At 37.1% G+C, this 15,730-nt stretch overlaps 1 protein-coding gene and 1 pseudogene across 6 annotated transcripts in view; one reads left to right on the plus strand and one right to left on the minus strand.

The window, feature by feature from the left end:
• Nrxn1 (neurexin 1) overlaps positions 1-15,730 on the minus strand; it is a 1,089,464-nt gene that overhangs the window by 891,318 nt on the left and 182,416 nt on the right. The window lies entirely within an intron of this gene.
• On the plus strand, positions 8,615-9,474 carry LOC114091846 (large ribosomal subunit protein eL6 pseudogene; annotated as a pseudogene).

Below are 15,730 nucleotides of genomic sequence, written 5' to 3' on the forward strand. Positions count from 1 at the left end.
TTATATATATATATATATATATATATATATATATATATATATATATATATGTAAATGTTATATGTCAATTAGAAATCTTTAAAAACATCTAAAAACTATATTAAAATACATTTTAAAATACATAAAGAAGTAGGAGTTCATAGAAACAATTAACTATATAGATAACAATTGCATGTGAATGATCTGAGAGAGTATCTTAAAATGACTTTTGGATTTTTTAAGGAAACTTGGAAGTATACCATGGTTGTCAGGCTAGCCCACCCAATTTTATCAGCAAGTTGTCAGAGAAGATGACTTCGCCTCAGATGTGTAACTTTTACTCTCCCCTCCTTCCAGATTCAGGAAGAAATGCTAATTAGAACTGAAGTAGCTTCTTAGAGTCTGTATAAATTCAGCTCTGTCAACTTCGCCTCTGCCCCTCTGCAAAGTGGAAAACAGTGATGTCCTACATACCATGCTAATGTATAAATAACTTCTATGCTCATTTAGCCACTTCAGCACATCCAAGAAAATGACATTATGAATGAGCTACATTACCTAGAGAAAACAGACAGACTAAATGTGGGCTTCTGCACAACTTAATATGCATCTAATGTACAACTTAAGCAGTATCTTCCACACTAAGTGACAGGCAATTTATCTCCATACATCAGTATGTGTCATGAATATGACACAGCTATATTGTTGAAGGAATATGAAATTTCCAGCCATAACTAGATTTTCCTATCTCCATTTATTAGCAAGCCACTTGTAGAAATCAAATTAATTGCCACATTTATGACTATGCCTCCAATTAATTAGTTTTGTTTAAGCTTTTGCTATCTGCCACCAGAATCAAGCCAAGCAAGAGGCCACTATCAAAAAGTGACAATGTTACACATGTATGTGTATATGTGCACATGTTGTCATTGCTAAATACTTTCTATTTCTGTTATACAAATGATCAGCACTAGTTTGAGGGCATTTACTTCAATTTAATATCTGTTATTTAGAACGATTGTTTCCTGGCAAGTCAAATTCCAATGATTTTAAAAACTAAACCCTGTTTATCATTTAGCTGGTGGTTATAAAATAAGCACATGTAACATTTTTGTTTCGTCTTTGGAGAAAAAATATCTTGTAATTCTAGTAACCAAGGGGTTATTGGAGAAATTTTCAGTTTATTCCATAAAGTGCTTTTGTATCTCCAAGTATACACACTGTCTGCTATTGCACATTAATTCCAAAATGCACTTATTTGACACTTAGTGAAATAAAGTCCATTTACATGAATAATCCTTTGTCATTTCTGGAAGAAACAAGGTCTCTGAATGTGTTGACACAGTTAAACCTTATTAACCACAATTTGTTACATTAACCAATAAACAAAATTACATGCAATAATAGTTTCATTTTTTACTACATAATAACAAATAACTAGCTTGGCTGAAGTAGCCCACAATTGGACACAGCCTGCCACTTACAGAGGTCATTTGGGTCTGTTGCCCTGTATCTTTCTCAGCACCTTATCTGTGAGTTGATATGTTACTTGTCACCAACAAAATTGCTCACCAATTAGCCTTCCATTAAGTCATTACCCAACACTTAGGTCCTGCTATAATTATCCCTTCCAAATGGCTTTTCTATTACTATTCAGAATCTGATTTAGACTACAAATACATGTTAATATTTATACATTTGGAAACAGTGAAGGAAAAAAAATATATTATAACAATAAACGTTAGGAAGAATGTTGGACAATTTCTTAACTCATTTTTAAAGCATATAGAACAACTCTAAATAAATCAGACGTATGTTGAAGAGTCTTTGGATATGACTCCAGAAATAAACCACAGTCTACCAATTAGACTACTACCAAAAATTTATGGGATCCCAGTCAAAACTACACAACAAAGAACGAATGCAACATGAAATACAGGATGTTGGCAATCCAGGAATACCTGCATTTATGTCTCATATGTATGTGCTCTACTCTTAGAAACTAACTTGATGCCAGTTGTAGAGTTTGATCAACTTGTCCATGTGTAATTGTCAACCACTAATTAGAAAAATAATTTATGAAAATTAAACCCAAAGTGGCTGATATCTCTTTAGAAATTCTAGTCTTCAAGTATCACATGTTATTATAATGAAAGACTAATTTCTTCATTTAAAATGTTATGGCCACAAACAGTATTTTCCTACTTTTGCTAGAAAACCAAGTCTGTTGGTAGCTGCGACTATTCAGTTCTGTTATAACAATTGTACACTGATTCTGGTCTCTTAGATTTCAAATCAAATACACAAAGCCAGAAGTGGTAAAGGCAAAGTCTATGTCTATGGTACTCATTATCCCTAAGAGAAAATAAAAAGATCAGTGATCAAGTGCTGGGATCTCAGGGGTGGGTGCCAGTCATCTGGGATACAGCACACATGCTGAGGCCCACATCCAGGGCCAAGAATCCTATACATTCAAGCTCTTATGTCCCAGAAGAGATATCACCATGACTCTTTTCCCACAGGCCATTAACCCCTTTAATTAAACTAAATTTTTTTCCCCTATTAAAGTACATAAAAAATGCTGATACTCTTAAATAAGTTGAAACCTAAGGCACAGTATTTTTCAATACATTAAATGCTTGTTCCTGGTGTTTAAGTTTGGTTTTCTCAAATGACAGAAGAAAACCACTGGTTCACAGATTGTAAAATAATAATAAAGGAAAGGTATGCTACAGTTTTGAACTAAGTGCTAAGAGCCACAGCCAAGTAATATGATGCATGGCATTTTTGGTTGAAAGGTGACGCCAGCAAGCCATTAAGATGATATGATTATGTTAAGATTTGTATTTATATGGATATTGGACTCCTGCTGTCCACTTCGGCCTGCTATGGGACTCCTGGAGAGTTCCCATTGGTTGGGGAAGTGTGGTAGGAGGGAATTCCGGAGGAGGGACTTCCTGTTGGGGTCCGGGAGAACACCGCGTGGGTCGGTTGGCAATCTTCCTGGGAGCATACGGGGCATTGGCGGCAGTTTCAAAAATAAAGTTTGTTCCTGCTTGAATGGCTCGTGATTTTGTGCCCAGCCAGACTGCGGCACTAAGGATGAAGGAACTTCCTTCCTTCATAAGAACTTCAGACTGCTCCTCTGTCAGCCTGGACTAAAATGCATGGTTGCCAGCCTATGGAGTATCCCACTTGTCTTTAAACGTCATATCAGTGATAATGGGTCCATGAAATGTTAATTCTCAATGAGACCTAACAGTACCTATCCTCTACCTAGTTTACTGTTTACATTACTACCTTACTGTCCTCATTAGTATAACTTAACTATTTTAGGAGAGTTCTTCATGGGCAAATAACTGACTACTGATTATAGGAAATCTTCCCCAAGTCTTGCACAATCTTCAATAGGAAGCATGAACAGAGAGAGTTTAGGACCTGTAACTCTCCTTAGATCCTTCTCTCAAAATCTGAAAATGAAGTTTCTGTCAACTGTTACCATGTGATCCATAACCAAGCTCATTCAAGCCCCCATATTAAAAGACCTCCCTGAATACTTAACAGGGGAAAATAAATGCAGACCTTCCTTAAACCAAACTTCCAATTGACAGTGTCTTCTAACCTTCCCTTGACAACTCTTGAGTCCCTGCTATGGCCTTAGATAGGTGGACCCTTGCCACAGTAAGCAACACACTCACCTTAGCCTTGTCAACTGATTGTATTGGTGGTGTTTGGGGAGCAGGTGGCAACATTATTTCTTATTCAAAAGAGTGTATAGATCAGTGGGAAAAACTGTCCATTGAAAGCGTAGAAATCTTATTATTATAATTCCTTTTGAGGGGAATTTAACCTTTGGCTTTAGATCCCTATGTGTCTCCTGATTTTTAGAATAGTCAGAGGTCACCCATTGGATCAGAGAATTAGTAAACATGACTTCTGTAAGCCAGAGCAAGCCACTGGAATGAAAACTGGTAAAAGGAACTATTTAGTAAATATATTCATTGCACGGTGTCATCTTCAACTAATCCTTGAATTAAAAAAAATGTTACCTTTTGGAAGAAGTGAAATGAGTCCTGTATTCTAGATAGATTCTGAGGCCCATTTCAGACATTATCCCTAACCAAGTCACAGAACATTATAATATTAGCTACCATTTATTGGACATTGTTCTCATTGAGTGTTTATTATAATCCAGGCAATTAAACTGTTAACACTCTTAATCTTCACATCAGTCTTATCTAGCATATGTTGGAGTCACTATGTTCAGAAGAAGAAAAAAAATGATTTGCATAGATTTAGGAGCCTTCCCTAACCACCCAAGCTAAAATTCCTCCAACCCTGTTATCCTCTATTGAAACATGCCTTCTCCATGGTATCATTAACTATCTGAAATCATCCTATTCAGTTAATTGTTGTTTAACTCATTGTCTCCCTTTCATAAAGTTAAGCTTCAGTGAGAATGGGGACCTTGGCACCTGTTTACCTCTCTACTATTATTGTCTACACAGGTCCCTTGGATATAGTAAATATTCAATAATTGTCAAATGAGTGTAGTAGCACAGTTCAAAGTGATAAGGCCTAAAATACATTTTTGAAAAATGTCATCACATGATTCTGATATGTTACCTTCCGCACCCCTGGACATGCCTGGCATAAATATCCACTCTGAGAACATCAAAAAGGAAAATAAAGGCTTTTTGTTTTCTGAGTGGGAAAAAAAAAGTGAAAAATTTATGTGAAAGCTCACTTTGACAGAAGTGAGATCATCCAGCAAGAACTCAGCCCATGAATTTGTTAGCTCAAAATCAACTGCTAATAGCACATTTCAATACTGCTGACTGGCTTAGAGATTATTGCCTCAGTGTAGTTTTTCACATTTACAATGTATTTTCCAGCATCAAACAGTGGTGACAAGCTGTGTATGGGGGGGGGGGGCGGAGTACAGGAGATCCACAGAGCCAACTAAAATAAAAATTCCATTGATTTAGCCAGAAATTCCATACATATTTTCAGATCCACAAGTGATCTCTACATGCAAATACCAGGTTATTTTTCACTTTTTTTTCTTTTTCTCTTTCTTTCTTTTTTTTTAAACAGCATCAGTGAATTCAGTGGTCTTACTGAATTCTCTGCAACTGAAACTGTCACAGATATGTCTTGAATCGGTATTCTCAAAATGTCAGGCAGGCAGCTCAAAAGAAGGAATGCTCTCCACGCAAATCAATTTGCTCACTCAAATCCATCTATGGCACAAGCCTTTTAATGACTCCCAGGTCTGCAAAGCAAGGAATTTTTTGTTTCCTTCTTGCTTTTAAAATGTGAATCCTGTGGTATGTTCAGCTCATGCTATTGTATGTCTTTAAATTTATCTTAATATCTCTAAGAAATATTTGTAACCTTTAAAAACCCACATAAATTTTCAGAAATATGCTGGGGATAGATCTGATACCATAGAAACCATTCTTAAGAAATATCATAGGTCAAGAGGAAAAAAAAAAGTTAAAACAGTATCTTCCAGTAGCAATTATGCCACTGAAAGCTACATTTTTTTTTTCTATTTTAGCAACAATTCAAGACAAAGCAACAATTCAGGACAAAAATATGTGTTTCTCACTATAGGGGAAGAAAAATATTTTTCCCCTATAATTCTTTAGGTACACACAGGTGGTCTCTGTTGCAAAATACACTTTAAAAAATTATTTAATAGAAATATCACATGACAAGGGAGCCTCCCTAAGGAAATCAGACCCAAAGAAACAGATTTAAAGGTGTATTACCTAGTTTTGACGAAGCAATGGATACTCATGGAGAAGATGGATAAAAAAAAGGTTTGAAGCAGTGGTAATAAACTGAATGAAACTTAGCAAAGACTGTTCATTCAGATTCTTCTTTCTGACCTTTGTCAAAGAGAATCTGATCCTCCAGGCACAGAGTACCATTTACATGAAGGTCTTTTGATCTGCTTCTGGGGAGAAGGGCAAGGGATGTTCAGAGAGTAACCTATCTGCTTCTGCAGATCTCAAATTCATTTTAAAATACGTTGGAGTAACATCCCCTGAACCCCATCAGCTCATTTTAATTAATACATCAGGAACCTGGGAGTGAGAGCCATCCATTTATGTCACCAGGGAACTAGGTAAAAAAAAAACAAAAAACTGTAACTGAACATCAGGTCTGACTCCAAGAAACAAGGCTCCACATTGCAGGTACTGATGACATTTGTCTTCCTAAGCCTTTCTCCCTGGGAAAGCCATTCTTCCATTCGTCTCCAGTCAGCTCACACACATGTCCCTAGACAGGCTGGCTGCAGTGTGGGTGGTTCCTCTCTACTGCTTTGCCTTGCCTTGGTGAGCAAGTGGTTGGCCTGCTTTGTACCTGTTAATTTTAGAAGTGGGAGACAGTTTGAAGAATAGTAAAGGGTGGTAAGCTTTGAAATAAAAAAAACCTCAAGGAAAAACTATTGTGGAATTTCCTATTCGCATCCCAGAAAGGACCCGTGGATCAGGACTGGAAAATTTTATTTTGTTTCTCTTTTCTATTAGGTCTCTTAGACATTAAAGTGACTAGGAGGATGATGCCTCAGAGAGCAAATCTAGTCAGATCGTCTCTGCAGGCCTCAGAAGTACAACAGTCGTCTATCCCAGGGCACACTCCTGAAGGGAGACAAGCAGGGTGGGCAGCAGGAGAACTGGCAGCTTTAAGCAACACGAAGTAACTGCCATCCTGGATGTAAAGGAAGGGAGGCAAAGCGGGTATTGAAGTCGATCCAAAACTGAGGAACAGACTCATCTGAACAAAAATGAATTCCTGGTGGTTTCCACATGCAGCGCTAAGTCTGTCCAAACTGTCTGAACTCATTGTGCTACTCAGGACAGAAGTGTTTTTCCTTCCAATTACTTTATAAGGTTCTTCAAAGACCAGCTCAAACCTCTCATTTCCAGCCTCTCCAAAACACTCTTGCCTGTGTTTCCTGAACTTCCCATAACAGGGAATTTAATTTTACACTTGGTCAAGAAGGTTAAGTAAACTTGAGATAAATCTGTGCCTGACTCTAGGCCCCTGACCTGTTTTAAGAGCATTGACTTTAGAAAACTTGACACTGTAAATTCTTTCTCTTTTCCTTTGAGATGTAAATTTTTCCCAGACTCTTGTCAATTTTATAATCCAAGAATGTCTTCTCAAAGTCCTGGGAGCCATCCGTTTGAAACAGAATCATTAAGAAAGATATTGCTCCCATCTCCCAGTCTCAGTGGGAGGTTAGGACCTAACTTTTGGAGCTTCACTGAGCAAACCCAGATGGCCTCATTGCATATACAGACCTTCTCTTTCTCCTCCCAGCTATCAGGCTCTCTCCTGCATTAAAGTCTTGGCATAGTTAAATATAATCTCTTCTGCACATTGCCATTGCCTTTACCTCTATTGCAATGATCTTGACAACAGTCTTCCTCGAGACCCGACTTGTTCAGTATCCTTTCTCTCTGGCATGTCATCTTATAGATATTTCCTTAGTGCTAATTTTTCTTGGTCTAGAATGTAAAATCCTGGAAATACTTTAATTGAATGATCTGGTCTTTCTGAAAATTTCTTGATTAACATATTCCATTTCCTCCTCTGTTTTCTACTCTGCCTTTCTCAAAACACACACACACACACACACACACGTTTATACTATATGTCTGAGTTCTCATTTTTTTCGAAAATACATATTTAGACTTCCTGACTAATGCTTTTAACAGGCACTAAGTATCTAAGAAGCAGTCCTTCCTTGGTAGTCATATGACTTCCCTTCTCTGGATCTCAGCAAACAGCTAAAAAATCCAGGAGAAGGATGTGCATGGTCGTCACCTCCAGTCACAAAGGACTTGGGATTCTTCTCCAGGTCCCTTGTCTCTCCTAAATTAAAGATGCCTCTTTAATCCAAGGAACATTTGAGAAGACACTTCATCTTCGTGCTTAAAAGGCCATTTATCATTCAATGAGCAAATTAGTTCACATTATTTTTATTAATCATTGGTAAGGAATAAACCAGACTCTTTTTACCCACACATTTGAGTTGTGAAAAATCCTGGAAGAGGGCATCTATAAAAGGCATCTAAAATGAAATAGACCAAAAATACTATTGAAAACAGATTTTGTTTTCTTGAAAGACAGTAACTTTCCTAGTCAGTGTATCTTACTTTGAAAATGAAACCTTTGGAATGTGATTGCTTGGAATATTTCTATAGCTTTTCCTCTAAAAGTGGCTATTGTTATTTATGAGAGACTAGAGCAGGGATAGTTATCTTTTTTAATACTCTCACAATCTTTCTAAATCCTAGGGTCCTGAATTTAAAGTGAATAAGAAGGAACTACTTTTGTACATCAACTTTATGAAACACAAGGACAATCAGACTATGGTTTTCCAAGATAAAAATACATGCAGTAAAAAGCGATGTGTTGCTGAGCACGGTGGCACTTTCCTGTAATCCCAGCAACACAGGAGGCTGAGGCTGAGGCTGACGATTGTAAGTTCAAGGCCAGCCTCAGCAACTTTTAGTGAGACTTAACAATTCAGCAAAACCCCATCTCAAAGTAAAAAAAAAGATAATAAAATAAAAAGAGGGCTGGGACTTAGTTCTCTTTCTCATCTTGCAAGATGGCAGGGGGAAAGGCTGAGAAGCCAGATACTAAAAAGAAATCTGGAGCCAAGAAGGCAGATGCTGTTGACAAGGTTGAAAAGGAAGACCCTACAGATAAGAAACCCAAGAAATGAAAGCCCCATTGCAGCCAAAACCCCGTCCTGGTTAGAGGAATTGGCAGATACTCCTGATCTGCTATGTATTCCCGAAAGGCCACATATAAGAGGAAGTACTCAGGTGCTAAATCGAAGGTTGAGAAAAAGAAGGAGGAGGTTCTTGCTACTGTTACAAAACCAGTCAGTGGTGACAAGAATGGTGGTACCAGGGTCGTTAAGCTTTGCAAAATGCCTAGATACTACCCGACTGAAGTTGTGTGAAGAAAGCTGTTTAGTCTCGCAAAGAAACCCTTCGGTCAGCATTTGAGAAAGCCGAAAGCCAGCATCACTCCTGGGACGTCCTGATCATCCTCACTGGGTGCCACAGACGCTAGAGAGTGGTTTTCCTGAAGCAGCTGAGCAGTGGCTTGCTACTTGTGACAGGACCTCCTTCCCTCAATCAAGTTCCTCTGCTTAGACCACATCAGAAATTTGTTATCACCACCTCCAGAAAGATTGATATCAACAACGTGAAAATCCCCAAACACCTCAATTCTGCTTACTTCAAGAAGAAGGTTAAGGAAGCCCCGACACCAGGAAGGTGAAATCTTCAGCACAGAGAGAAAGAGAAATTCAAGATCACAGAGCAGCGCAAGGTTGATCAGAAAGCTGTGGACTAAAACATTTTACCCAAAATCAAATCTACTGCTCCGCTCTAGGGCTACATGTGATCCGTTTCTGTTCTAACAAATGGAATTTATACTCACAAATTGTTGTTCTAAATTTCTTACCAAGAACCTAATTAAATAACTGATACATTAAAAAATTTAAAAAAAAGAGGGCTAGGGATATGGATCAGTGGCTAAGCACCCCTGGATTCAATCTCTAGTACCAAAAAAAAAAAAATAGTGGGAGGAGGGGCACTGAGTAAATCTGTTTTCAGGGTACATTTCTAGTTGGTAATTGGCTCAGTTGCCAAGACAAAATGTGAGATGAGATGATCAGCCGTATCTTAAGAACTCTTAAGAGAAACAAAACATAAAGTTGATAAACAATAACTATTTTATTTAACTGTTTTAAAATTTTTATATTCTGTTGTTTTATTATTTTTATTAGTCCTCGAATTTAGTGTTATTCATCCAGAATGCAATTAGCATTCTCTGGGAAATTGCTCCCTGATCCCATCCACTAAGTTGCCAAGTTTATACCTTGAAACTCATCTCCACCTACTCTTATACATCAGGGGATATACCTCACTCAAGATGACCAATGTGATTTTCAGATAATTTGCAATTTACTGAGGCTTATCAGCTTAAAATAATGTGACATAATTTCTAAGCAATGAAACATCAAGTAGATGTAAGAGACATGCACAGAAAACAAAAAGGAGAGACTAAGAGGGCAGAGCATAAGAACATGGCTACCCAGAATTCTCCTCTGATTTCTATTGTCATCTTGGAGCCTTTGTGAGTATCCTTGATTTCTCTGAGATACACCTGTCTTCTCATAATTCACACTTTTTTTCCTAATGGGAAACTGGGTGAATTATTTTCTGTAATTCGAAAGCAAAGAGACATGAAAACACTCCTAACTATGTCTTTGTTTTATTGGCAGGAATACCAGAAAATACTTCAAAGGATTTAAAGGTCTTTTCAGTCATAGAAAACTGAGGGAGAGGCTGGACCGTGATGGTGCAGCAGGCAAGGAACCCAGGTGGAAGGGCAGATGGCTGTGTCCAGAAGGAGAGAAAATGGGCCAAGTTCTTGGTACCCATGGGGTATAGAAATGGAAAGTGAATGGAATTCTGGCCAGAAGAGACAACTGGCCCCACAGGATTCGACTGGGCAAAAGGCACTAGTCCTTCACATGGTAGCTTCACAATGTGACAGCTGCAACATTTCCTAAAGAATTCTAGGATATGACACGCAGAGGGAATCTCCCCTTTCCCCTCATGAGCAAAGAAGGCAAGAGGAAAGCAACATTAAGCAAGAACGAAAATGACTGAGCTGTCAAGAGTCCTAAACATTCTTGCTTCATTTTCTTTGATTGTTACATTAAAATAGACAATAAAAATATAATTTTGATGATTGAAATATATTGCTCAGACCAATGAAGGGTCATATTTCTGTCACTTCTTTGATCGTCAAAAAGACTTATTTCTCGTTCAAGGTCTTTCAAATTCAAATATTTTGAATTGTTTCTTTGTTTAAAGGGAAAATGGTTACATTTGCCTTTCAGAAAAACCATTGAGTTGAGAAAAACCTGAAGGAATCAAATTTAATTTCTCAATCACATATGAATTCTACCTGTGTTACTCTTTGCTTCATATTTTGTCTGAATGTTTTGTCTGAATATCACCTTACATCAATTGGAATAAACACATTAGTCATTGACTTATGTGAAATACTGTCCTTTCCTCTGGCCATTGGACAAAGATATCATAAGGCCTTTTGAAATCTGTGCCAAAAAGGAAATAACTGTTAATCCTAAATCACCTCCCAGAAAGGCAAACTCATTAGTCTGACTTGGTTTACTCATAGTAAACCCACATGATTCACTATTAGTTTTCATCATTGACAACCACCTATACCCAGGAAGATGCTGTGACACATGACAAGTGGTTCTTCTTAGAATAAATGGTTGATAGGGATCATATTCTTTGCTGTTTGAGACCGTCTATGTGTATTGACTACTGGCACAAAGGAACTTTTAGACACTCTATATGCTCACATTTCTTCAACCTGGATTGATCAAAACAACTTCACCATAGGATATCACTGAGGACTTTAAAATGGAAATCTCCATGAAACTTGCTATAGCTGCTTAGAGAAAGAGAATCCTTCAGATCCACGTTCTCCAGTCGCTTTTTCTATCATTTTAAATAGGTCACTTAAAGTTCTCTGTATCAGTGCCACACATTTCATTTAGGCTGTGTTCTACTTAGGAATCTGCAAAGTAGCGTATGATTTATAGGGGAGATGATACTGGCAGTTATATGTCAGAAACCATGTACATTGACATATCTTTCTTTAGTCATGTCTTAGCTTTATGCAAGGAAATGGACCAGAGAAAAACAGCTAGAAGGGAAAGCCTACATTCACATGACTAGAATTCTAGATTTACAGTGGGGTGTGGGGAAGGATATACATATTTACACCTGTGATAGATGTCTATTTTTCCCAGAAACTAAGTATATCACTTACTGGATAAATTGCTCAAAAAGGTTCTCTATATACTTTGTTATAAACATACACAGGCATCCTAATCTGTATTTGTCACTGTTATTTTCTTTAATATGTAAGTCAATTATAGCAAGCTTTAAATAGAACAACATAATGAGAAAATATTCTCATAATTAAAGAGAAGAGTACAGGAACTTCCTGCCAACATAAACTGTTAATTTTGAGACATGCACTCTATAGACTTTTTCCAATCTCTCTTTTCTTCAGACTTTAAGTTTTCCCAAAATTATGCCTTTAATGAAATTTTCCCATTGAGTGCAATTTTCTTACTTTAAACGACGACTACATTTTGAATCTGAAACGTCTGCAAAATCCTCATTGACAAAAGACAAGATTGAGATTAGTTCCATTTTCAGGAAATTGTGCCATCAGCACAGCAGATAACAGCAATAGATGTTTCCCTTTCTCCTACTCTTAAGAGGCCTGGGATCTCATTATTGGTGCAGCTATGAAAATTGTTACTATATTCACATTTTAATATTGTCATTTATTACAGCCCTATATTAGTGTTCAAAAGAGGGGTGGGGGGTACAATGCCACACACTTTCTTTCCTACCAGAAGTTAAAATGTATTTGACTGAAAATACAGAACATAACTTCTATATTAATGCATCTTCTTGTTCCATATTCAAATGATAAAATTCACAGAGCAGCACAAGGAAAAAAAAATGCAATGGAAACCTACCATCAGAAATAGAGTGTATTCTTCCAGCTTTGCACTGCGGTAGAGCACACCGAGAAGCACATTCTGAATAGCAATTGCCTAACTTCAAGCTGTATTGTCTTACATATTTCAAACCACACTTCATGTGAAAGAACAGACTGGTTATTTCCAAGATGTCTCACTGAAAACTTATTATAGTTCCAGGAAAATGAGACTTGGTGCAGTGGCAGAATAGCCAAAGGCCTTTTGCTTTTCTGACTACTATTCAAATCTTACTTGGCCCAACTTGACAGTCATTCTTTCTGAGGACACTAAGAGGCTTCTGTAAGTGATGTGATACCTGCAGTTTTCTTCCACTTGGGATTCTGCTCTACAGCTAATGTAGACACAAGGGACGGGAAAATATAACATTTTTACAACAATAAAAGTATTTTATTTAGTTTCCCAACTACTATGCAGTGTGGGATCACATCCAGGAGTGAAAGAGCAACAGGGTAGGAAAGTTTTTAAAAGACAGATTATAGGTTCTTCCCTCTACAGATCTGAACTGAGTATGTCTGAGTTTGGGGCCAGGAAACCTTTGTTTTGAAAACGGTCACCAAATTAAATTTTTTAATCTTTATTATTTATTTTTATTTATTTATTTATTGGTACTGGGATTGAACAGGGATGGGGGTGCATTATCACAGAGCTACATCTCCAGTCCTTTCTATTTTTGATTTTGAGATAGGGTCACACTAAATTGCAGAAGGCCTTGCTGAGCTGCCGAGGCTGGCCTCCAACTTGTGGTCCTCCTGCCTCAGCTTCCGGAGTTGCTGTTCCCAAATTCTTATGTTACTCACTCAGTTCCAGTTCAAGTGCCCTACCTGGACACACTGGAGTTGAGATTAGAAGATTACTAAAAACTTAGTAGTGTGTGATCTGTGGTAAGAAGAATGGGGTAAAGGAGAAGATACAGTTTAGGATAGAGGAAGGGAATATGTCACTTCATTTAGTCACCCTCCCCCCTTTGATTGAAAAGTATCTATTTTTTTAATTAAAAAAAAAGGAGATTACAAGAAGTTGAATAACTTGAAGTTTTACACAATATTTGTAGCTACAATTGTGGTTCAAATTTAGGCCTCCAAAACGCGTGATCTCTCCATCATCTATCTACCTCCTTCAGCAGTAAGGTGATATCTGTAGGTCTCAGGTTTAGAATGGCAAAAATGATGAAATTTTCCCAAAACTATGATAACTACATCATTGAATATTGCTCAAAACTGTGAGAAGGTAAACAATTCAATAAAAATATTGGACAAAAGAAAGTAGTTAGAAATAATTCCAAAATAAAACCTATTTTATGTATATACAAAACATTTCCTTGACAATAAAGGGAAAGAACTGATATTCACTGGACTATTTTACTATGTCCAGTGGTTAGCTTCTCCTGCATGGTATACTTATATTTTATATTATTTGATTTAATCTTTAAGATGAGTCTGTAAAAAGATTTTATTAACTACATTATATATAGTGTGATAGTGTAGTTTAGCAAGATTAATTTTTGAAAAATTTTATCAAGGAGTCTCAAATTAGAACTTAGATGGTCTAACTCCAAAATCCAGTGTGTTTTCTAATATGCTATGCTAGCTGCATTTTTATTTAAAACATCCATTCAGCAGAGAAATGGAAGACTGGGCATGTACTTGAGCAGCCAGGTAGAGTTCAGGCACATGGATGTGCACAAGAATTTACTGTTTACTTAATGTTTGGTTTATTTAAATGTCCTTAACGATCCCAAATCTCCCTTCTCCTTCACTCTGCAATGTTGTTTTGCTATTGTTTGAATCCAAAAAGGCACATCAGCATGCAATAAGCAACACCACAGATGGGGTTTTGGGTTTTTTTGCTTTTTTAATCTCAGGAAGGCCTGGCATCTAAGACTGCATGCATTAGAGACCACTGTAATTATATTGAGGACAGGTAGTTGTTCTGTATTCCCTCAGGACAGAATGAGAAATGATAAACTTCAAGTCATACTTGTGTCATTTAGATTACTAGAAAGTAATCCTTCCAAGTACTAGGAAGAGTAGTCTGATAACAAGAACTTTTGCAGTCAACTATAGAAGAGGGCCTTGGGGGAATTATCTCCTTAAGAAGCCAGGACAGCTTATTATCTGACTAGTATTATTCATGCACACCTCTCCCTTGAAGGCATGAGAAAGACTAAGGAACCTGGACTTCCTCCTGCCTATAAATTTGTATGGTACTTTAAAAACAAATTCAGAAAACATTCAACCTGCAGATATCTTATTACCTGTTTTTGTTTTTTTTTTTTTTCTCATTTACTCTATCAGAGCAACTCCAAGAGAAAAATTGAGATAAGAAATAACAAGTTAGGTGAAAAAAAAAAAAGTTTTTTTTCCAGATTTTTAATTCAGAGCAAATCTAATATGTACATATTATTTTTCACCCAAATTTTCCCTTGAGTCAAATGTATATGAGGACAGGTGTCTCTTTTCTGTTATTTAGAAATATGTCTTGTTAGGCAAGGGTCATAACTTGAAGATTCACAAGGGTGAAATTAGCTAATATTGTGTTTTATTCCACTTCACTTCCTCTGAGGGTGTTACCGTTCTCTGATATTTCAGAGCAGAGATTTACAAGATAGCTTCCACCACAGTGTCACATTCTCTTGCAGGAATTCCTATGGGCATAACTAGTTTAGATGTAAGAGAGGTTTTGAATCATGAATAATTCCCAGAGAACTAGCCCTAGTGCATCCCATTCTCCCAATAATTGCTACATCCAGAACTCCAAACACCACAGGGGACAAATGCCCTTTTACACTGCTATCAAGGACCAGCCTTCTATAATTACTTTTAAATCAAGTTGGCTCAACTTTTGCATCAATCTGAATGCTAACACTGACTTTATTCAGAACTGCTGGCTCTCTCAGTTTCTTATGGATTGAATGATACAGAGAACATTTTAATTACCTCCATGTTTTGTTGAGAGATTACTTTGGTAAGTTCACTTCAAGGTAAAAGTTGAGCCCATGTGCTCTCTCAGTCAATTTTAAGAGAGGAAAGGAGAGGGAATTTGATATTACTAGTATAAAGTGAGAAGGGAAGAATTTGTAGGAAGGGG

The sequence above is a fragment of the Marmota flaviventris genome, chromosome 14 (assembly GCF_047511675.1).
Source record: "Marmota flaviventris isolate mMarFla1 chromosome 14, mMarFla1.hap1, whole genome shotgun sequence".
Taxonomy (NCBI): Eukaryota; Metazoa; Chordata; class Mammalia; order Rodentia; family Sciuridae; genus Marmota; species Marmota flaviventris.